The sequence below is a fragment of the Cynocephalus volans genome, chromosome 9, assembly GCF_027409185.1.
Source record: "Cynocephalus volans isolate mCynVol1 chromosome 9, mCynVol1.pri, whole genome shotgun sequence".
NCBI classification, from domain to species: Eukaryota; Metazoa; Chordata; class Mammalia; order Dermoptera; family Cynocephalidae; genus Cynocephalus; species Cynocephalus volans.
The window spans coordinates 26,204,019-26,228,605 of record NC_084468.1 but is presented as its reverse complement, the minus strand read 5'-3'; positions in this window follow the sequence as shown (position 1 = coordinate 26,228,605).

The window sequence follows — 24,587 nt, the reverse complement described above, 5'->3', positions numbered from 1 at the left end:
CATGATCGTTTACATATTCTTCAAATGATCCAGGCCTATCAAAAGATACTACATCATGTCCACTGTCCACTGAGCTTGAACACACTCTCTCTCTCTCTGAATAGGTTTTCTCATTGTTCTCTTTTCTTTTCTTTAATTACTTTATTCCTTATTTTATGCAGTAAGCTAGACCCAATGAAGCTAAGTGCCTTCTTCAGCTCTTCATTTTTGGTATCATTTCCAAGTACTATTTTTTCTTTGTGTGAATAGTCTTTATCACCTACCTTAATTTCTGACTGTCATTCTTTCTTGTGTGAACGCTTTGTTGGAAGTCACTTTTCTTAAAATTAAACTTCTACAGTTATCTTGGCTCTTTCCATCTATCTTCCTAGAATTTTTATGAAACAATATATTTATAAATTATATATCAATAGTTATTCCCAGAAGGAAAAGGGAGACCATGAAAGTCAAATGACCTACATAAGATAACAAATCTGAGACCAAACTGTAATTTGAATCTATAAGGGCACCTGGGTGCGATATGGTGTGAGTGCACATGCACTGGAATGTTCATGCATGCGAGCACAGACGTGTGTGATTGCTTCTTTTTCTCTCTCTTTACTTTCCTAGTCATTTTAGGACTTGGCTTTCTCTATAACAGATATATTTTTCTTGGCTTGGTGTTATTGATTCCTGAGATTTCATTTCAAACAATATAAAATGGATCATCTCTGTTCGAGACTTGACTTTCACAATTCAACCATCTCTGCTCTACAGGTATGCAGATATAACAAATTTTCTTGGCTCCCTGCAGTTTCCAATTATTACAATTTACATGACTTAAATTAAACTGTGGGCCTCAGACTGCCCTAGGGAGGGAGTCAGTATAGGATTCCTTGTTTGGCATTCTGAGACCAGGGAAGAGTAGGTCCCCAGCCTGACGCAGCTTCAGGGAGGAAACAAATCATCAGAACTGAAGAAAGTTGCTCCAGCCCCAGGAGAAAAACCATTTGCAACCGAGCCAGCATTCCAACAGTAAGAATATCATTGAGGAAGAATGACCCTGTCTTATATCCCTAGTGGACTGTAGACTAAGGTGTCAGCAGTCATGATGCAAAGTAAATCTCACGGCAGGAAATGAAGAACTGCTGAACGAAAGAGACTCTGAAGCTACCGGGCTTTGAGTATTTATCTTTTATAAAAAGATTTAAATGCATCTGAATGTTTCAGTATAATATTTCCGATTAAAATGTATTCATCAAAAAACACTTCTCCACAATTTCATTTTTGGCAATCTGAGAGCAAAAAAGCAGAATGTCCCTCCTGCCCACAAGTGAACAAATTAAATGTTTAAATTATAGTACCTCAAATTTGGAGTGATATTAAAGATTGTATACTTCAAAACTCTCTTACTCTGCCCCTATTCTATTCCTTGCATCTTGTCCACAACAGTCCCAGCATGGAATTGTCCAGCTGGAATATGAATGCTTCCAATGATACACATTGCCTTTTACCCAGTGACATATAGTAACACCAAGTGGCTTATTATTCCCAGAGAAGTGTAAGGTGGAAAAGATGTGGTTGGGAAATCATGCAGCATATGAAGCACATGGATTATTGTACCACTATAAAAATATCATGTTGGCTATGGGAAATAAGCCTTTTCATCATAAGGAAGTGGTCACCATTAAGATTCAGCTAATTCTTGGATTTCCTCTTGGTCCCCTCCCAACATTCCTCCCTCTACCTGACCTCACTGCCAGTACTGTAAGCATTGTTCCTAATCTTTCGTCCAGTACACTATTAGAATATATTCCCGGTTGGTGTCTATATTGCTTTCTCGCTGAACTCTTATATTTTCCTGTATGAGGTAATTTAGGGTGAAGTCAGTACAGATTTGTACTTTCCAGCAACAATATTATTTCCTTTTTTATTAAAATTAACATCTCAGATTCTCCCATGTTATGCCAACTTTGCTTTTGAAGTAATGGCTTTACAGATAAATATGGAGGAACATCTTCACTGTTGTTTTCATAGATTATCAGTAATAAGTGCAAGACCAGAAAGAGAAGAAAGTTCCTATTTATGGTATAGTAGAAGATGCACCACATTTTTATTGAAAACCAGTGTGACCAGATCTGAGATTATCCAAGAGAAATGACTCAGCGTGGTGAATAGAAAAGAAACATGCTCTTCCATGTAGGAAAGGATTATCAGGAAAGTCGAAAAAGATAAAAGGAATAAAAGAAAGATATTCTCACCAATAGGTACCACATTTGGCAGATAAAACTCTGACAGAAATCTTTCTGGCTTGAGGAACTATAGGAATAGGTCATGACAACAACAAAAGATGAAAAGTGTAAGAGAAAATTCAGAAAAGAAAAGCATCAGCGACCAGGAACCTAAAAATCTGTGCGTAAATGCTGCCCAGTTCTCTGGAAGATGCTCAAATAAGGTAAGCACCAAAGAAGACAAGGTGCATGTTAGTTAAGAGTAAAAGAACAGAACTGAGATTTGAGTTGCTGCCTGATAGCAATTCTGACCAAGTTAATTGCCTGCTAAAACTAATGAACAAACAAACAAAAAGTAACACTTTTCAGAAGAATAGAATAGAGTCTCCACAAAATAGCAATCACAATGTCTAGTAAATAACTGCTAAAAAATAGTGAACATAACAAAGTACACTTTTTAAGAGAGGAGACATACAAAGAGACCAACCTTGGAATGACCCAGACAGGAAAATTATCAGATAAAGATTTTAGCTCAGCTATTATAACCATGCTCAGTGACATAAAAGGGACTATGCATAGAGTGAATGAAATGCATACATGAGCTATTCCACTGAGAGTAAGAACCACGAAAACAATTTCAAATAGGCCATCTAAGTAAGGAAAATGTAAAGTCAGTGTGGGAATGTGAGAAATTGGATAATGGGGAAAGATTTTTTTAAATATATATTGTACATATATATGACACACACACACACACACACACACACACACACACACACACACACACACACACACACACACACACACACACACAATGATTGAAAGAAACTGAAGCCTGACTTGAATAAAGATAATAAAGTAAGCTTTTAAGGAGACAGAATATATATTTCCTGGAAGAACAACTTAAAATTGGACTGCAAAACAACTTACTATCCCAGTGTTAGAGATACACATGCAAAGAAAACCACAGCCACATGCCTAGGAAAGTGTATCTTTCAGGTTGAAGTAAACTAAAAGAAAGATGAGGCACATTTATATAATTTTTTCTTAGTTTTTGTATCTTAGGTGATGGGGTGAGGGCCAGCGGACTGTTTTATTACTAGTTGACTGATGTTAAATATCATAAAAATGGGATAGCTATCTCAGGTGCCATCTAAGACTATTAAATCCCTTGGTATGCTGTGATATTTCTTATAGTAAGGGAGCTGTGGCTGGAATTACTTTCTACAACTTGAAGTGAGGAACTAGAGGCCCCATAACTGGCTCTCCATAAACACAATTATTATAATCAAAGTTAATTCTTAAATAATCCTTAGACCGTATGTATGTATTGACTTGCAAAGCAAAACAACACAAAAAAGGCATCTCTCCGTCTGTTCTTAAGTATATAGATAAGCTTTTTGTTGTTGTTGTTTTTGTTGTTGTTGTTGTTGCAACTGGCTTGTACGGGGATCCAAACCCTTGACCTTGATGTTCTAAAGCTGTGCTCTGACTGGGCTAAGCAGCCAGCCTGTGTTCCCCCAAAAGCAGAGCTGATACAAAACTTATGGTCATGACCTTATCAGAGATGCAATTCCAGAACAGGAGTAAGGCCAAAGTGCATTGAGGTAGGAATGCCATCAAGCAAACACAAATGTGTGTTATTTAGTTAGCCACCTCAGGTAAAAATAACTGCCCAATCTTGCAGTCCTATCTTGCAAATGAACTTCACTGACTTTTCTGTAAATAGGGGATTAATATTGTAATTTTAAAACATATGGGCATATCTATTTCCCCAATACATAGTTTCTCCAGAAAATACCCACAGGCCCCTCCGAAAGGACGGGATAATGATTATGACATAAAATTGGTGATTTTGTAGAGTCTTTCCCCAAAATAAACAGGACTATTCTTTGAACAATTAGTTCTGTGTCTATGATCTATCTTAAAACTAGACACTAGGTTAGAGACAGTAGTTATCTATTGTGATTTTTTTAAATCATTTAAATTGAGCCCCATCTAATGTGTTCTTTGTCTATCTCACACTTAGTAATACTCTGATTTATTAGCCATACATCCCTACAGATCAATGTACCCTGACTGCATTTTCGGATTTTGTTTTCAATGATGGTTAAATGCTGCTATCTGATCTCTTCCATTCTATAGCTCCACAATCCTCAGTGATGACTGTGAAGGTTAATTCTAGGTGTATCATTTCCACACAATCTACGTAAGACAAGGACCACAGCTTGTCTTCTAACAGCCGCCAATGCCATCCCCAGAGCACTGTTTATTGCTTTAGTGAAGTGATGGCCTGTGGACCCTCCCAGAGAAATTTGTCATGTGCTGAGCTCTCATATCTTCCATGATAAAATCATCAAACATTCCCACATCCTTGTGCTGTTTGACCACTTTCTCAAAACTGTGACAATAAACCTCTGGCAACTCCACAGAAATAAAAAATCTCTGGAAGTCTCCCTTATAAAATCTCTTGATTTAGTTTATAAAAATCCCAATCAAATTCATTTAGACTCTATCTTATACAAATTCACTGGCTGTGATAGAGCAAATGGAAGTCCCTTATTCAAAATGTAAAAGCAGTTAAAATAAGGATCAAAGGAAATTTGCATATGTTATATACAGTTTCCATCAAAACAGTATTTTCTTCAGTCCATTACAATGAATAGGATTTGTCTATCACTAAACAAACATACTAAGGGGAGGGGAGTGTTCTAGTCAAATTGAACTTTTTTTTTTTTTTCATATTTCTCTATAGCGTTTCTAGATGTGCTCAAGCCATTTATGTTTCTTAAAATGTAGTTCCTGTATTTAAGAACCTAAAAGTCAGCACCCGCATTAAGGTTTTCCTACATACCAGTTGAAAAGAACCTGTGTTTCTGTGAAGTTGAAAAAAATTTAGTGCTTTTGTCTTATAAGACATCATCAGCATCACCATTACCATCATCACCATCATCTTCCATAAGTTTCTATTATATTGCAGTTCTATTGTGAGTTTCTCACCTATACTATTACAATTTATAAAATAATTTATCAGGTGCTTGCATATCTAGTGATTTCTGTTGCTAAACTTTGATACTTTGTGATCAAAATCACTCACATGTAGAAGCTGAAAAACTTGATCTCATAGAAGTAGAGAGGAGTGGTTACCAGGGAATAGTGAGAGGGAGAGGATGGGCAGAAGGTGGTCAATGGATATAAAATGGTGGAGAGATAGGAAGAATGACATCTAATGTTCTATAGCAAAATAGGGAGACTACAGTCAACAACAAATTACTGTATGACTTCAAGCAGCTATTTGAGAGGGTGTTGAGTGTTCCCATCACAAAGAGGTGACAAATGTTTGAGGTGATAGATAGGCTTAATACACTGATATTATTGCACACTGTATAAATGTACCCAAATATCATATTGTACTTCATGAATGTATACAATTATCATATTTCAAAATGAAAACATCTTGTTTGTATTAGTCTGTTTTGGTTGCTCATAACAGAATACCTGATACGAGGTAGTTTATAGAGAAATGAAATTTATTTCTTACAGTGTCAGAGGCTGGGAAGTCCAAAGTCCAGGGAAAACATCTGGTGAGGCCTTCTTCTGGGTAGGAACTCTTTACAGGGTGTCCCACGGTGAAATGCCAGGAGCAGGAGACAGTACCCTCCTCATTTGCTCTGCTTTTAAAGCCATCAGAAAAATGCCAATTATTTCATGAATGGATTGATCCATTCACAAGGGTCCTCACAATCTAATCAGCTCTTAAGAGTCCCACCTTTCAAATACCATAACTGAATTCTGCACCCTATTAACACTGTTACAATGGGGTCAAGATTTTAATACAAGAATTGTTGTGGGGGCACATTTAACCCGTAGCATGTTTCTTTTTTGAAAAATGCTGACTTTTATTCATGTAATATCCTCTAATGCCATATGAACCATATTAATTTGATCATAGTTTGTAGACTGTATTCTCATCATCACTGTCATGTTTGCTTGTCTCTATTTTGAAGGCTAAAAACATCAGGTTTATATGAACTTTATATGGTGTATTTTTAAAAGAATTTCCCCTTATCCCTAATGGAATCACAATCATTTTGTAAAACTGAGCACTATGAATAGATCTGACACACTCCCTGTTAAGAATCATTTATGTTATTTCATAAAATAAGTATGGCTTTTACACCCAAATATAGAAAGAATATTTTGAATTTTTTCTTAGCTACAGAATGAGAGAAATATCTAGGAACAAAGAACAAAGCAACATGCTAATTACACTCACAAATTTTATCAACTTAAATATATTTATTGATTTACCTTGTGATCGAATAAAACTGTCACTTGTTAGATTTCTGGCTTTCAAATTAAAGTAAGATTTTCCTTCTGGGCTCTTATTATTGTTATTTAATATTTATTAAAATCCATAGCATTCTTGGAAAGATAAATTCAATAATAGACACAATAGTACCTGAAATGCTTATAAAATAAGGAGAAAAATGCCATACAGAACAGGCATGTAGTAACACCAGGCACATATTGTTAGATATTTTTTTCCACGGAGATTCCTAAGTCTCATATCAATGGCAAGTAATGAATTCTGTTGATTTTGTATGTTTTAGATTTATAGTTGTGCTGATGCTGGCTGAAGGATAACCTATTACCCAATAACTTTCTTCTTTCCACGGGGAATAAAAACCATTTCACAAGAATCCCTTCCTTGTTTCATATACAAACAAGGGGTTAAGTTCAGAGACTGTGATCCTACTTTGTATGTTTGTTTTTTTTTAGAATAGTTTTTGTGACCTAGCAATTGCATTTCACCTGCTCTCAATCACTGTATATTTTACATTAGATCATGTGTTGATGCATGAAGCAGGAAATATAGTCCTATATTCTAAAGTGTCTCAGTGGGAGGGATAAAAAAAGGAGAACCCCCCCCCCAAAAAAAATCCTTGCCTTTTATAAGAGTTCAGTGTCTCCATGTACTATGCTTTTCATTCTCATAATGTAATTGAGTTTTGTGAGGGATTTGGCACATTTTCAGAATGAAATAAAAATCATTAATGAGCTCTACTATTCAGGAATGGTGTTTATTGAAAAACCTGTTTCCTGCCGAGCTGCTGAAGTGCAAAAACCTTGTTTGGAAGATGTGTCTGCCATGTGGTACTTCAGTATACAAAGAAGCTCTTCACATTTCAGATTTGAAAGTTTACAGAGAAATACAATAGGGAACACTTAAGCATGCAAGGTAGAAGAAAATGAAATCACATAGTTTTCAGTGAGTATTAATACTCCACATGCTGTCAACCTATAATAGTTTCCACATTTGGGGGGTTATTTTAAATGAACTGCTGCAAGTAAATCAATTACTTTTAAGCCTCAGATTTATTGGGAAATATTGATCAACTAAAATAATCTGGTTCTCATCTTTTTGAAACACAGCTCTTAGAAGTGAGGTCATAAGACACTGAATATAGATGTGTGATATTCAGGTAGGTAAAATCACTCAGTGGGTTGCCGTCTGATATGCTGCTCTTTCAAAAAGATGGTCTGCTGGTAGTTGGGAAAATCTCTTGATTCCTTTGTTGAAGTCCTGCCCAAACCATTTTATTTTGTCTCTTTCTTAGAAAACTGATAAGTTGAATACCCAGAAGAAGTAAGCAAACCTGGGGTCAGCAGTAGTACAAGTTCAAGTATTTGATTTTTAATCGTGTAGGGCAGTGGTGTACTGCAGGCTTTCAGGCAATCCTGTGCTTCCTTTCTGGGTGAAGTTTCAACTCCACTTCTTCCTTCCCTTTGAATCTTGGCATCCTCCTTGTGTTCATGATGTCTCTGGAGGCTTTCACCTGAATCTCTAGGAAAGTGCTATGTTTATTTATACAGTGGAATACTGCTCTTCTATAAAAAAGAATGAGATACTGCTATTTGCAGTAACATGGATGAACTTACAGAAAATTTGTTAAGTGAAATAAGCCAGGCACAGAAAGAAAAATACCATATGTCCTCACTTACATGTGGGAGCTAAAAGAATACATAAACAAAATTTTTAAAAGATATAACAATCACAGTAATGCATGGAATGTTTGAGGGAAGAGAACAGAACTGAGGTTGCCAAAGGTGGGAAGGGAGAAGGGGAAAGGGAGCGCTTGGGAAAGGGCCACAGAAATGGATTACCCTGCGTGATGAGCACTCTACTAATTATCCTGATTTGAACATCTCATACTGCACACAGGTATTGGTATCCAACGCTGTACCCCACCAATATGTACAATCAACTATGTTCCAATACAAAATAAATTAATTTAAAAAATTAACAAAAATAAATAAATTTAAAAATGCTACTGAGATTTTGATTAAAAAAAAGTTGTATGACAAGGCAGGTTGCTTCATGTTTATTATCATCTTTATTATCCTGCTGTGTTCATAGTGGTACTGTTGTGTCCCTGTGTGCTGAGAAAGACAAGACGAAAGAAAAGAAGGGAGGAAGGAAGGAGGAAAGAAGGAGAAGGGAAGGAAGAGAAAGAGAATGGAAGGGAACGTGCTGGGATCTTCCAAGTAATGTGTCTTTGTGCCTTTATTTATGGCTACCCCTGAGTAAAGAAACACATTGACAAGCAATATGACATTTCTGTGTTGGGAGGAGAAATCACTGACTAGCTGCCAGCAGCATTCAAGTAAATCTTGCTGCCTCTACTGAAAGCAGGAAATGTTAGTCTCGCCATGTATTTGGAAAGGTAGTTCAATTTTAGAATTATTTCTGAGCTAATGGTAGTTCATGCTGGAAAAGATCAAAAGCCATGTATTGGAAAAGCAAGTAGAAATGTAATTAAGTCCTGTGACAATAGTTCTACAAGGTTTATGCCATCTCCGCATTCACTCTTCAGTCATACACATTGCATACACTTGCATTTTAGAAACGAAAACAAATTTTTCTTTGGAACTCTTTATTGTCATTGTACCAGAGGTGTAATTTTAGCAACAGAATTAAACCAACTTGTTACTTAACACTGGGGAAATATTTTCATTTTCTAGACCTGTTTATTTACTAAAGATTTTATTTGCTCGCTCAAAAAAAATATATAAAAAACTCTTATAGACATTAGCTTATTTTTGCAGTGTTTGAAAAATATTAAATTCTTTAAAGAGCTAATGTAGGGAACATTAAAAGCCATGACAAAATATTATTCTCTTCCTTTACTCAAATAAGTTCTTGACACTAAACATACAAACATATGAGTTTTTCCCCTGCCAACATACAAATACATGCAAGCCTATGTTTATGTCTGAAGAAATCAACTATCAGGAAACCATGTAACCATGAATTATAACATAGAATATGGTCCTAATTTATTGTGAGATCTTAACAATGCAAATTTTAATCCTCTAGTTCTCCATTTTCTCTAAAATAAAAGACTAAAAGGTTTTCTAGTATTCTATGATTTAGCTTTCATCTAACTTATATAATACTCCTGTACATCCCTTGCTTCCAATTTTAAGTCATTGTTCACACCATTTCCTTCTTGCTCTGCTTTCTCTCTGCTTGTATAGCCTAACTCCAAATGCACTTATTCATCTGTAAGATCTTCTGGGTATTAAGAGATTTTCACTTGTCCTTTTATACCTGTTCAGTAGCTTTGTTTAAGTTGTAATAAAAGAATTACTAAACTTTTACCTTTGAGAAACTGATTTGAGAAAAATTAGAATATCAGAATATAACTCATTCTATCATGCCCTGGCTCCTCGAATCCTCACTTGGACCTCATCATACCAAATCCTTACCCCAGATTATGCATTGCAATGGTCAGAAATCAATGAATGACATCAACTGCTGATCATATCAACTATTTTAAGACCACAGATACAACAACTCCTCTCTCTGTAGAAGGGAGGATGAAACTTAAAACAATGTTTCAGCCAAAATGGTGGAACTAATAAATCCCATGTGTTTCCTTCTGTGTTCTCTTTCCTACTTACCACCTAAAATCCAAGAATCTCTTTCACATCATCACTCCTTTGCTCATATATTTGTGCTTTCCTTTTAAAGTAGCATACCCAACTTCCTTTTTTACTGTGCTGCCAGGACTTAGGATTCTACTGTAAACAAAGTATACCCACCCTCCAACTGTTTATTGAACACAATTTATTCTTTAGTATTAAATGATAATGAGCTCTTTCCTTGTTAAATATATTAATTAAGTTAAAGGCTATCTATTGCTATTATAGTAGATACATTGCAATAGCAAAAGGAAAATACATTTTTCTGAGAAAAATCAGCCCAGAACCAAGTGGACTAGACGTATTAAAAGTGCCAAAATACCAGCTGTTCCAAATCCCATTATATCCTTGCTATCAGGAAGAAGGGAATTTGAAGTAGAGGGCAATCTGCAAATTACAAGTTTCATTTCTACCCACATTGCTTAAATCAAAACATGGCCATACCAGGTTGCTGGGGGAAAACAAAAAAGCATATTTTTTTGAAATGAGCAGCCATATGGTCAGCTAAATCTCACGGGGCATCTATAACTAAATGAAAGAAGGGGGTAATGACAATTTGTGTACAAGTTGTTATTGTTGTTGTTTTTCCTGCCATATATTATGCTTCCCCTGGAAACTTCTCACTTTCCATTCATTACAAATCATAGAATGAGTTTCCCCTTGCTTCTAAACCAATACTTTTGGTTAAAGTCTCAAAGCATTTTTGTTAGTTCTCACAATTTTCTATAGGACATGTGGAATATGGTGTCAAAGATAATAGTTATTTTCGTGTTTTATTCTTCTTAATTTCTTAATTATTTGACACTGAGTTACACACTTTTACATCTTAATATACTTTTTTTCTTTCTAAATTTATGTAATAATTTCCTGTCCGTGGATGCCCTTAATAAATTGGTCATTCTTTCTCAATCTTCTCCATAAACAACATTTTATAAATCATGATGTTAGCTGGGACATAGCCTCAGTATAAACAACTCAGAATAAAGTATCCGGTAAGCATTGAGTAACCTTGTATCCATTATAAACCTCTTTAATTAAAAGTGAGCAATCCTGAAAACTAATTACTGTAGCTGAAAATTCAAACTCAAGAGCAGCTTGGAAGTGTACATTTTGATGATAAGAACTTAAATGGAATGAGGCACACCTCATGTGTAGCAGACATCTTTTGATCTTTCCAGAGGGCTTCTATTGACCCTTCTTTTTGTACCCAGCCCCGTTCCCTAGATCCATAGTAATAGCCCTCCACAACCATTCTGAACAAGTTAGTCCTGCCCACTTTCTTCTTCCCAGCTGACTGGGCTGGAAAAAGTAACCTTGTCTAGTTGGAACAATCAGCACATGATATCCAGGCATTTGGAATGCAAAGAGATAGAAGAAACCAAGAGAGACAGTGATGGCTAGAGAGCACAATGAGCCAGTTCCACTGTGCACCAAAGCGAGGGAGACAGTTTGCAGAAAAAGAGCATGAAGATATGACAAGGGAAGCAGAGACAAGGAGCAAAACTTAACGCTTTATTTTTCTCTGTCAGCCTTTTAGTTCTGTGCTCTAGTCTTCCATTAGTCTTAATTCTGGCTGTACTTTGAGAACTCTGTAAAAGACTTCTGTGGACTGTAAGTAAACTTCTACTTAGCTCAAAATAATTTCCGTAACCAGCAAGTAGAGATCCATATAAACCATCAAAATCCTGTGTTTAAATTTATAGTTATACATTTTTAACAATTATCAAAACACAAAACAGATGCTTAAACGGAGAGTTTTTTATGTGCTGCTTTGGGCTGGTTTCAGTATCATAGACAAAGAAACTTCAAACTTTTCTGAGTAGTTAAAACGATTTATGAAAAAGTAAGAGGCAACTAATAGCAAATGAGTACATTAGGAATAAAGAAAATTTAATGAGTTTTTCAAAGTGATTATTTTGATGATGAAATCAGACATTACATATGTACTAGAATGATAGTAATGAGTAGAAAACATTTCACAACACATTACATAGATTTTATCAATTCTGATAAAAAAAAAAGGAGTATAGTGACAGCATTTCTCATTTCTTTTCTTTACTTTTGCCACAGTTTGGGGAAGATAAAACGTTAATTCTACCTTTTTGCTTTCACATTGGTTTAGATTTATTTCATCCTACTCATTATCTTAGCTTTCCCCATGTACAGCCATAAATATGATGACATAAAATTAGAAATACCAATAATTATAAGACATGTTTTGAGTCAAAACCATTGAAGGAAATCAAATTATGATGTAATAACAAACTCTTTTTTGTCTTCTATTTCCTTTCAACATTAGACCTTTGTAATGTCAAATAAATGACAAAATACGTAAGCTAGAAACAAATCACAGTAAAGAGCTTGTACCAGTGAACTGTGTAAGTGCATACTTGTGTGTATGCATGTGTGCATGTGTGTGGGTGTCAGAGAAAGGGAGATCAGTTAGAGCTAAGAAAGGATGACAAAAGAGAAGAAAGATAAAACCATACTGGAACATTGCAGAGTATAAACATTCTTCAACCCAATGAGTAAATATTACAAATACAGGCAACTGGAATTGAATGACAGAGTATTTAAATAAATCTGTGCCACTTACATGTAAGTTTTTTTTTTAAAGATCAAATTTGAGATAAACAAATTTAGCTCATTTTAACCAGATCCATACATTTGAAATATTATTCTAATTTTAAATGATTAATGTAATAATTTATTTGAAATTGATGATATAGATTAATTTGACTATTTGAAATAAAAAAAGGTCATTTTCTTCCTTTTTGCTATGCTAAGTATAAACCATATCTCTTTTACTCCTTGTGTTTCAACATTTTATTGAAACTTTGTTGGTCATGCAAATTTTATCTTTTTTTGCTGATATTGTGTAGTCATAACTTCACCCTGGTGCAACCCTTGACTTGTGACACTGATTAAAATTAGGTAATATAAATGATAAATTCCTATTGTGACTTTGCAGTGATGTAATGCTTATGGGAATAATACTGTTAATACACCATAAGTACTGAAATAGGAATCTAGATTACGTAGAAATTTGGTCAGAAGTTCATAATGTTCAAATGTACAGAATCCAAGATTTAAGTACAATAGTGTCTTTCAAATGAAGGCAAATGGTAGAATCCTATTACCTACGAATACCAAATGACATAAAATAGATTACATTGTCCTGCCTAGCACGTTAAGCAAATGACACAACGTGAACTGCCTAACCTCTGATATAGCAGAATATGGTTTGACTTTCATTGGGTGTGCTGATTGCACTTGCTAGAAAATTTAAAGGCACTCTGGAGCCTGTATTCCCACAAATTACTCCCTTGAGTACACTGTGGTAGAATAAAAGCATGGAAAATGACAATCTTCCCTCCTTCTTAGATAAGAATGATGAATCTAGTGGGAAAAAGTAGGGAAGTTAAAAAGATGTGGGAAGTGATCTCACACCGTCAAAGCTCTTTATTGTTCCTACAAAGAGCTCTAGGGAATACATTGGTGAAAGTTCCAAATCATTTTCCTGTTATAAATCAATGGGGAAATGCAGATGATTCTGAGGACTGGAAATGAAAATAAACTTTTTTCTCTTTGTCACATTTAAGAAAAAGTCTAGAATCTCATTTTCTATCTATTGCAGCAGACCATTGCTGTGGTGATTGTTACCTGAGGCTTCCAGAACATGAGTGGTTTAATAAGAGTGAGAATCTGTCAACAGTATCTCAGACAGGTAGGCAATAAAGAGGATGTATTACAAGAGAGGAATCGGAACATGTTCTAAGAAGAAAATATATAAACTTAACCCTTAGAAAAACAGTTGCTTAAAAAAAACATAGAACAAATAAGTCAAGATATCGTTAGATAATTGGAATATGGAAGTAGAGAGGTAAAGAGAAAATGCTTTTAAAATTGTAGCTACAGCCTATTAATTTTCTTCCTAAACTGTCTTCAAAACACCATATATTGCCTGTTGAATTTGTTTAATGTATAACCTGTAAGATTTCACAGATGCATTCATTTTCATTAAAAAAAATACATTGAAAAGAGTATTCAAGAGTATTTGCTGGTATTCAATAATAAGCTTATATCAAAAATTCAAAAATTATAGTAATTAGAAGTATCTGTGCATGGAAGTGGGAAAGTGAAGAAGCTGGTTTGTGGGCTTACAGGGAAGGTAAAAGAGAGTCACATACCCAAGGTCATGGCTGATAGACCATCAACACATTTCCTAGAAGGAAACAACAGTAATTATTTTAACAACTATTCACTAGCTTTGTTTTAGTCTGTTTTGTGTTACTATAACAGAAATGCCTGAGACTGAGTAATTTATAAAGAACAGAGGTTTATTTGGCTCACGATTCTGGGACAGCTGCATCTGGCACGGGCCTCAGGCTGCTTCTACTCATGGTGGAAAGTGGCAGCAGCCAGTGGGTACAAGCAGATCAAGTGGAAGGAGGAAGCAAGACAGAGAGATTGGAGGTGCTAGGGTCCTATAAACAACAAACTCTCATAGGAACTAATAGAGCAAGAACTCACTCATCACTCCCCCCTGCCCCAGGGAGAGCATTAATCCATTCGTGAGGGATCCACCCCCATGACTCAATCAGTTTCCAACACTGCCACATTGGGGATCAAATTTCCACATGAGTTTTGGAGGGGACAACACATCCAAACTTCATCAAGCTTGAAACCCAAATTTTCTTCCACTTATTTCAGTCTCAAGTTTAAACCCTTAGACAGAAGAAGAGGTAGTATTATACTGTGGAATATTCATTCTTTCATTTTTATCTATTCATTAATTTATTTATTCAATTTATATCAGTGATGACCTTCCATATGCCAGGCACTCTAGTAGATAATGGAGATCAAGGTAAACAGAATAGGCAGAATATCTGCCTTTATGGAGCTTATAGTCCAATATGAAAGACACATACTCTGTTAACTAATTACAAGTGTGAAAACTGTTAAAAATGAGGAAAATAATGCTATATTTTAATGTACATCTTACTTGTTCAATTTTGCAATTTTGAAATGCCTCTTTCTTTGTTTATAGTTGACCAATTACCAAACATTTCTGGCATGTCTTCTCTGCTACTGAATTGCAACACGTTCGTATCAGATACATTGACCCTACAATTTCCTTTATATAGACAAGGCAAACAAGCCTATGGAGCAACAGTTCTCAAAAAATAGAACAGGGGTTAGAGAACTACTGTCCATGGAGCAAATCTAGGTTGCCCATAATCTACACATGGTTTTCACATCACTAAATGGTTGAAATATACCAGCAGAAGAACATTTTATGACATTCAAATTTTAGTGTTCATAAATAAAGTTTTATTGTAAAACATTCATGCCTCATTTACATATTTTCTAGAGCTCCTTCATGCTGCACTGGTAGATTTGAGTATTTAGGACAGAAATGATATGCCTGCAAAAGCTAAAATATTGATTATCTCCTGTTTTCCACAAAAATCTTGCCAATCCTGGCAATAAAAGAAACAATCCTTAAATTTTTCATGATATCTAAGATTTGTTGTGTGCCCAGTATGCGTAAGTTGCTATCATTTACTCCTGTCATATATTAGATCAAACAATAAACACATTTATGCGGAAAGGACCACCTCCATTTTACAACTGTGAAAATAAAAAGTAAGGTGTTTTCTTAAGGTCAAACAGAGACTAAGTGTTGGAACAGGGATTTCAACCTATGCAGTTGGCTCCAAAGCCTGACCTCTTTCATACTACTCCATAGTTATACTGCAAGGAGGCTGGGCACTGATCATTTTCAAGATCTCCTCACACTTTCAGTGAGGAGTTTCAGTGAGTAAAGTTGCTATAATTCTATAATCTAAACCTCAAACTACTTTGTATAAAAGAGTCACATATTTCTGATACCTGTCTGTTTGGTATTTCAGATGCTAATGGGGAACTCCACTAGCTGTAATGTAACAAAACCAATAAAAGAACATTTTATCTAATCCCCATATGCTACAGATTGATCCTCTCCCCCAAAATTTCATGTATTAGAAACTTAATCCCCACTGTGACAGTGTTAAGAGGGTGGTAAATCCTATTATGTTAATTGAAAGGTAGGGCCTTGAAGAGATGATTAGATTGTGATGATCATGCCCTAGGGAATCTGTTTGTCCATTGATGGTTTATTGGGAGTATTAGGCATGGTTCTGATGGCTATAAAAGGGGAGCGAGTGAAAAGGTTAGCACTCTCTCTCTCGCCTAAACCATTTCACCAGGTGACACCTTGCATCACCGTAGAGTCACCACAAAGGACAAGGCCCTCAATAGATGTGTTCCCTGGACTGTGGACATCCCAGTCTCCGAAACTGTAAACGATAAATATTGTTTCTCTACAAATTACACAGTTGTAGGTATTTCTGTTATGAGCAAAAGAGTCAGACTAATACACCACATAAACCAATATAGATACCTCCGAGTTTTTAAACCTGTACCCAGTAATAAGGGACACTAAAGCAACAAAATTCATCAACTCTCCTGTAAAAATAAACTTAATGTCACTTTTCTAAGTGCTTTTTTTTGTTTTTTGTATGAATAGACCCCTAGAGTGAGCACAAAGTTTCTAGCTGAAAACAGTATTGAGATTCACTTCTTCAGGAAGCCTCCTCCCACAACTAAATCTTCATTATACAGTGTCTTTCATTTTCATTCTAAAAAATTATTATTACTATGTACTTGCTTTTATTTCTAGTATTATTTGGTGTATGTGTGTGCACTTTGAAATAATGAAGTTGTAAATTAAACGCAGTGATTTTTAAAATTTTAATCTCATTTGGAAATTTCAATAAAAATTATAATCATCGGATTATTTATAATCATCATGAAAGAATGCAATATCAACATAAATCATTATCAATTATAACTGTAAGTTATGTGCATAATCATTATACAATGCTTATGTTGAGCTGTGCTAAACATGCACTATTTTATATATTTAATCATCAGAGCTTCCTGGTGAGGTATGTACTGTTATAATTAGTGTTTTAAGGGAAACTGAAGCTTTCAAAGAAGTCAGAGTTAGGAAAATAGGATTACAACAAGATATGCCTGAACCAAGTAGCCAAGTTCTTTACCTGAGGGCTGTAAAAATATACAAGAGCACACAGAGAAGAGAAATCGGGGGATGGGGGGAGGGCGCACAGAATATTTAACACTAAAAGCATATATAGGATATTAGAATTAAAATGATTTAAGGCAGGTAATGAAGACATGCATTAATCATTGTATCTTTTTTCACATATTTCAAGCCAGGTATATAAAAAAAGAAGTTATTTCTAGAAAGTTTTTCTTGAAATGTAATTTCCAATTGACATAAAAGTAAAAGAGAAATGGGAGGTAGTAAATGGAGATTAGAAAGGCAGGAGATTTCAGGCAATCATTTTTTCAATTTTGGTTCCTGTGTCCACCAACAGCTTTGACATCTCACCAAACTTCAGAGAAATATTGTACTGACAGGGAAGTGATACGTCAGGTTGTAACAGACATTAATAATATTGTAGCCCTATTGCATAGCTATTTATTTTGCCCAAGTGGTTGTTTCCACGGTCCATGATGGCAGTAATAGCCAGCAGAGAAAACAGATGTTCAAAAGAAGGCACTGAGACATGGGAATTGTGAACTGACTCATCTCTCTCTTTTCAGTGACCTCTGGTGCTATTTTTCCTCTCGTCTAATGTGCAGAATTTTACAGTCATTTTACTGAAGCATTAGTCATAACTTAAAAGTGGTCTATGTTAAAAGAGAACAATACAACAAATTCCAAGTGAATCAGTAGTAAGATTTAAGTGCCAAACATTTTCAAGATGCTGGCTCTAACAGTGAGTTTAGTTTTCCTGAGTAATGTTTAACATAGTACACATATTTTAGCAAAAAAGAGAACACCGGCATTAGTACACTTCAATTGATTTTCAATTTTTATTTGAAATTTTGTAAGTATTTCCATACAAAACAGAACAGTGTTTAAGTGATGCAGAACAGGTTAAGCTCTGTCACAATGACAGTAAACAAAATATGAATCCGTGTAAGGTAAGATGTAAATCCTCAACCTTTGGGACCAGAGGAAAGTGTGATTCCAGTGACAGAGGGGATTATAAGTATTAACTGAACTCCTCACAACTCTAATTAGCTCATCAGATTGTTCAGTTGTTACCTTCTATCATATTAGGCACTAATAAGACACAATAGGTGATGCATGTCAAGATGATTATAGCATGCCTGTCGTGGAGCTGTAAGGCACAAGTCAGAAGTAAAGATGACTATTTCTTACAAGAATTGCAAGAATGACTCCAGAATTCACTGTCTAGGGTGCCTTCTTGCTATCGCTATACAAATAACAAAAATAAGTCAATGGACTTATTTGAAGTTCTAGTGTAATGTATAATGCCTAATATGACTGACAACCAATTATGAAGTTTGAATTATTTATCGTGAGTTGTAATCTCAGTTCTTGTTTAATAAAATTTATTTTATTATAGTAATCCATTACAGTTAAAAAATTCATGCTAAAATATTTTTAGGGAGCAAGATTTCTGTCTTCATCATCAATATACTTCTTTTTTGCCCCTTTGTTCACCTTTTTAGTGTGTAATATCTGAGGCTATAAGGAAAAAAAAAAATCTCAGGATAGTATTACTGAATGTAACTCCCATTTGGCCTGATAAATCCCTGGCTACACAGAAGGAAGCCGAGATGAACTAAAGGTTAACAGAGTCTTATGTTTGATCACCAGATGAATAGAAAATAGAAAAAAAAAAAAATAGGACAAGAAGATGAAATATAATACTATTAAAATAAAATTACTATAGAAACATAAGGAGAAAGTATATAACTATCTAATCTGGATCTTATACAGGAAACTGTGTTTAGCTTCACTAATTCCAATACAAATTGTAAATATACTTTCAAAATCATCTAATTTACCAGTGATGGACCGATATCAACATTAGCACATTTTCTTTACAGCCTTAATGGTTTTAAGTCTGCTTTCCTGACTTTACTTAATGGTGCTGAATAACTTCATTGCAGTAAAGAAAATACAAAGTAAAGTAATTATTTTCTCTATAAAGTAACTCTTTATTTTATAACATTAAGAAAGGTTTTGAAATGTTTTTACAAATTCTTCAGTGAAGAGATAGACTGACTTTAGCTAATATCTTCATCATAATGTAAGAAATATTTCTTATCTATATAGAGAAGCCAAAAAGTTTAAAATCTTAGGAATAGTATAGTTACATTTTTAAGTAAAGAATACAGTTTTTATATGTTTTTCTGGTAAAACAAGATCAAAACTAGCATCATATTAATTCATTATTATAATGATGATAATAAATATATATGTGTTATAGGGAATTCTTTTGGATAATTTAAACATAATTTTGTTAGAGAAATCATTAAAATATAACAATTTGGAGTCATCCTAAACTTAGTCAAAGTGAGTGATGTTGGACTTTTGGGAAGATGGCAGTCTACAGGTGCACAGGGTGGATTACTCCCATAGAACAAGATTGAAATGGGCCCACTGTCATCACTAACACAGTTGCCAAAACCATTGTTTGGTCCCAGAACTATCGCCTATCACAGAGCAGCTCCCCACACAGCAGCAGTCCTGCTAGTGTCCCATCACTGCAAAGGTGAACTCTTCAGACACAAGAGAGGTGGCTGCAACCACTACCATCATTATTGCCACTGCAAATTAACCCTGCTGCTACCAAGGAAACTGAAAATGCAAGTGAGGCAGTTGCAGCTGCCCATGCCACTGTTGCTACTGTGAATTAATCCTGCTGCTGCCAACGACACTGCATATGTGAGTGAGGAAGTTGCAACTTCCAGTGCCACTGCCACAGCCAACGTGATTTAACTCCACAGCCGCCAAGGGTGCTTCAGACAAAAAGGAGACAGTTGCTGCCACCACTGATGCTCCCACCTCTGTGAGGTAACCCTGTTGCCACCAAGGACACTGAAGACATGAGGGAGACATGAGGGTGCTACTGCTGTTCCCATGATGTAACCCCCACGCTGCTGCAGACACCACAGACATGAGGGAGGTGATTACAGCAGTCACACCACTGTTGCTCCCATGAGGGTACCCTGCTGCCACTGGGGACCCTACAGACATGAGAGAGACAGGTGCAGCTGCTAGCACCACTGCCACCCCTACAAGGTAACCCCACGTCACTGCAAATACCATGAACATAAGGAAAATAGCTGTAGCTGGGCAGCACTGCTGCTATACTCACAAGGTGACCCCACTGCCACTGCAGACACTACAGACATGAGGGAGGCAATTGCAGCCACTGACACTGCTGCCACACCCACGAGGTAACCCCACTGCTGCCAAGGACACCACAGACATCAGGGAGGCAGTTACAGCTGCTGCCACCACTACCACCTTTGTAATTTAACCCAGCTAGTGCTGCAGATAATGTAGCTGTATTGGTTAGTGCTATGGACACTGCAGCCAAACAAATGGCTAATGCAACTGTCACTGTTGCAGTCACTGCCACCACCCACACTGCCAGACAGGCACCATCACTATGTGAGAAGCCTGTCATCACTGCAATGTGGGCAGCCACCACGACATCACAAGGGCAGCCTGATACCACAGCAGCAGCCACAGCAGACACTGCCTCTGTACAAGTGGACTGCAAACCACTTGGCTGAACTGACACAGGGAAGGGTCACCAGTAGAGTCTAGGGAAGGAGAGTAATAGAAGAAGCAACTGTTCAGAAGAAGACAAGGAGATACTAAAAATATGAAAATAAAACAAGAAAATATGAATCCACCAAAGGAATAAAATTACTCTAATGAGCCAAACCCCACAGAACAGGAAACCTTTGAAATGACTGAAAAGGAATTCTGAATAAAAGGAAACTATAGATACAAGAAGTAACAGTTAGATGACTCACTGAACTGAGCAAAACTATTCAGGATATGGAGCAAATCAACAAAGTGATTACTTTGAATTTATTGAACTGAAGGAGTCATTCAACAAAATAAAAAACACAATTGAGAGCTTAAGCAACAGGCCATAGCAGGCAGAAGAATTTCTGATATTGAAGACAGTATCTTCAAAATAACTCAGGCAGCCAAAAAAAAAACAAAGAAAAAGAAAAGAAAAGAAAAGAAAAGAAATTTTTAAAATTAAGAAAATCTAAGAGAGATAGCAGACAACCTTAAGTGCACAAACACCCGAATCATAGGTATGCTTAAAGGGGAGGAGAAAGAAAAAGGCGTTGTGAACATGTTCGATAAAATAATAGCAGAAAACCTCCCAGGTATAGGGAGAGACACAGACCTTTAGATTCAGGAGGTTCAATGATCCACAAACAGATTAAATCCAAAAAGATCTTCTCTTAGGCACATTATAGTCAAAATGGCAAAACTTAAAGACAAAGAGAGAGTCTTAAAAACAGCAAGAGAAAAACATCAATTCACCTATCAGAGACCCATTAGACTAACAGCAGACTTTCCAAAAGAAATTCTACAGCCAGAGAATGGAATTATATATGCAAAATACTAAAAGAACAAAACTGCCAGTTAAGAATAGTATACCCAGCAAGGCTATCCTTCAAACATAAAGGAGAAATAGTGTATTTTCCCAACAAACAAAACTACAAGAGTTCACCACCACACAACCAGCCCACATGACCACACAACGAACCCCAAACTGCATTTGGAATCCAAAAAACAATAGTCACTTCCATGAATACACAAGAAAGAACAAAACCCACTGGTAGAACAAAAATGAAAATGAGAAAGAGAAAGAAACTGTTACACTTCCCTCTATGTAACCAAGATGGAAAAAAGAGAAAGAAAGACTTCACTCAAGGTAACATGATTAAGGCCTGGAAGGACTGCAATCCATCAGGGGAGCAGCAGCCATGATTCAAAATCCACCTTTCTTTTTATTGACAAGAAAAGGAAATTTCACAAGAAAAATCAGTTGATTCAATCATCAAAGAATGACATAAAAACAGGCAATGTGAAACTAGTAAAATCAGTTAATTAACAATTTGACATTCTAGAATGCAATTTGTAAAAAGCTAAGTCAATTCACCAACAAACAGCTTGTCCTTAGTAAGCATTTTTTTCCCACATAATTCCTACAGTGATTTCCTTAGCTTATTTAAACAGCATTCAAGCAGTTCCCTGAAAATATCTTAAGAACAATCAGTAGGTTAAATAGTCAATAGTCTTTAAGCCAGAATCAAACCAGTGACCTAAAACAGTCAAAGTACACAATCCCATCCCTAAACAGTGATTAGAATTGTTTAGATGGCTTTTGCTAAACTTATCTGTGGACTGTCGCCCCCTTCTTGAGAGCCTTTTAGCTTATTCACGCATTACCTAAAAATCCTATTCTAAGATCAAAGGAGAATCAAGATTTCTAACCCACTACAAGAAACTGTATCTTATCACCTCCAAAACCCAACAAACACCCAAAACAAAGAATAAAATGGAAAAAAGAGACAAAAGGTACTTAAAACATCCAATAAAAATCAATAAAATGCCAGAAGTAAGACACTACCTTTCAGTAACAACCATAAATATAATTAAATTAAATTTCCCACTCAAAAGACACAGACTGGCTGATTGGATTAAAAAGCTAGACCCAACTATAAGCTGTCTAAAAGAGACCCACCTCACCTGTAAAGATACACACAGACTAAGAGTGAAGGGAAGGAAAAAGACATACCATGCAAATGGAAATCAAAAATGAGCAGGAGTAGCTATCCTTATATTAGATAAAATAGACTTTAAACCAAAGCCTACTAAAAAAGACAAAGAAAGCTACTATATATTGATAAATGGATCTATCCAGCATGAAGACATAACAGTCATAAATACATATGCACCTAACATCTGAGCACCCAGATACATAAAGCAAACACAATTAGAACTAGGGAAAAACATAGACCCAAATATGATAACAGGTGAGGACCTGAACATTCCTTTCTCATCCAGGCAACAAGTCAAAAGAACAACACAGGATTTGAACCATACCTTAGACCAATTGACTTAGCAGATATCTACAGAACACTTCAGCCAACAGCCACAAAATATACTTTCTTCTCATCAGAACATAGAACATTCTCCAGAAGAGACCACATGTTAGGTCACAAATCAAGTGCCAATATAAGTTAAAAAAAAAAAAAGTCATTTCAAGTGTCTTCTCATCCCACAATGGATTTGAACTAGAAATCAATAACAAGCAAAACTCTGGAAACTATATAAACACATGGAAAATTTGTTTTCAATTTTATTCATATTTATTTTTGTAGGGTAGAGTGTGCTGTTTCAATACATGCATATCTTACACAATGATTCACTTAGGGTAGATAGCATAATTTTGTCCCCATTAGTTCACCACTTATCTTCCTCCCTACAGCCACCCCTCTCAGCCTCTGGTAATGATTATTCTATTTTCTACTTTTTAAAAAAACACACAAAGATAAATATCCTTATTGCAAAAAGAACTCTTAAAAATGAATTAGAAAAATCTAAGCTAAACTCGGGGAAGGAATTGAGCAGCTAAGTCATACACCCAAAGAAATACACATGGCTAATAAGTATCTTCTATGAACTGGTTGTGGGTGGGGGCAGGACTAGGGCCTATGACCCCCATCTCCCAGGACCCCCCTAGTCATTGGGTTTGTTTCTATTGCTGGCCTGGATGTGCGGTGGTGGCAGCAAGGATGGGGCCAGGGCCCACCCAGAAACTGCTGGGTGTTGGGCTGGCTTATATCACTGGCCTGGATGTCCAAACAAAAGGAAATCAACCAATATGCTATGTTGAACAACCTATGGATACAGAAACAAATAAAACAAGAAATCTAAAAATCCTTAAAATTAATGAAAATAAAGACACACCATAGCAAAACCTGTGGGCTTCTGCAAAAGCAGTACTAAGAGGGAAATTTATAGCAATAAAAGTTTACATCAAGAGAAGAGAAAGATTTCAGATAAACATCCCTAATGCTACATCTCAAAGAACTAGATAACCAAAAACAATCCAATTCTTAAATTAGTATATGGAAAGAAATAATTAAGATCAGAGCAGAACTAAATGAAATAGAAAACCAAAAAAGTACACAATAGATCAATGAAACATAAAGTTGTTTATTCAAGAATATAGACAAAATAGACAATATCATTAGCTAGGCTAAATAAAAGTAAAAAAAGGAAAGGCCAAAATTACAAAAATCACAAAATAAAAAGAAAACATTTCAATGGATACCACAGATTCTGATATAAACTTATTCTGATATAATGATATAAACACTATACGTGAACAAATTTGAAAATCTGGATGAAACTGAAAAACTTCTGGATACATACAAACTACCAAGACAGAA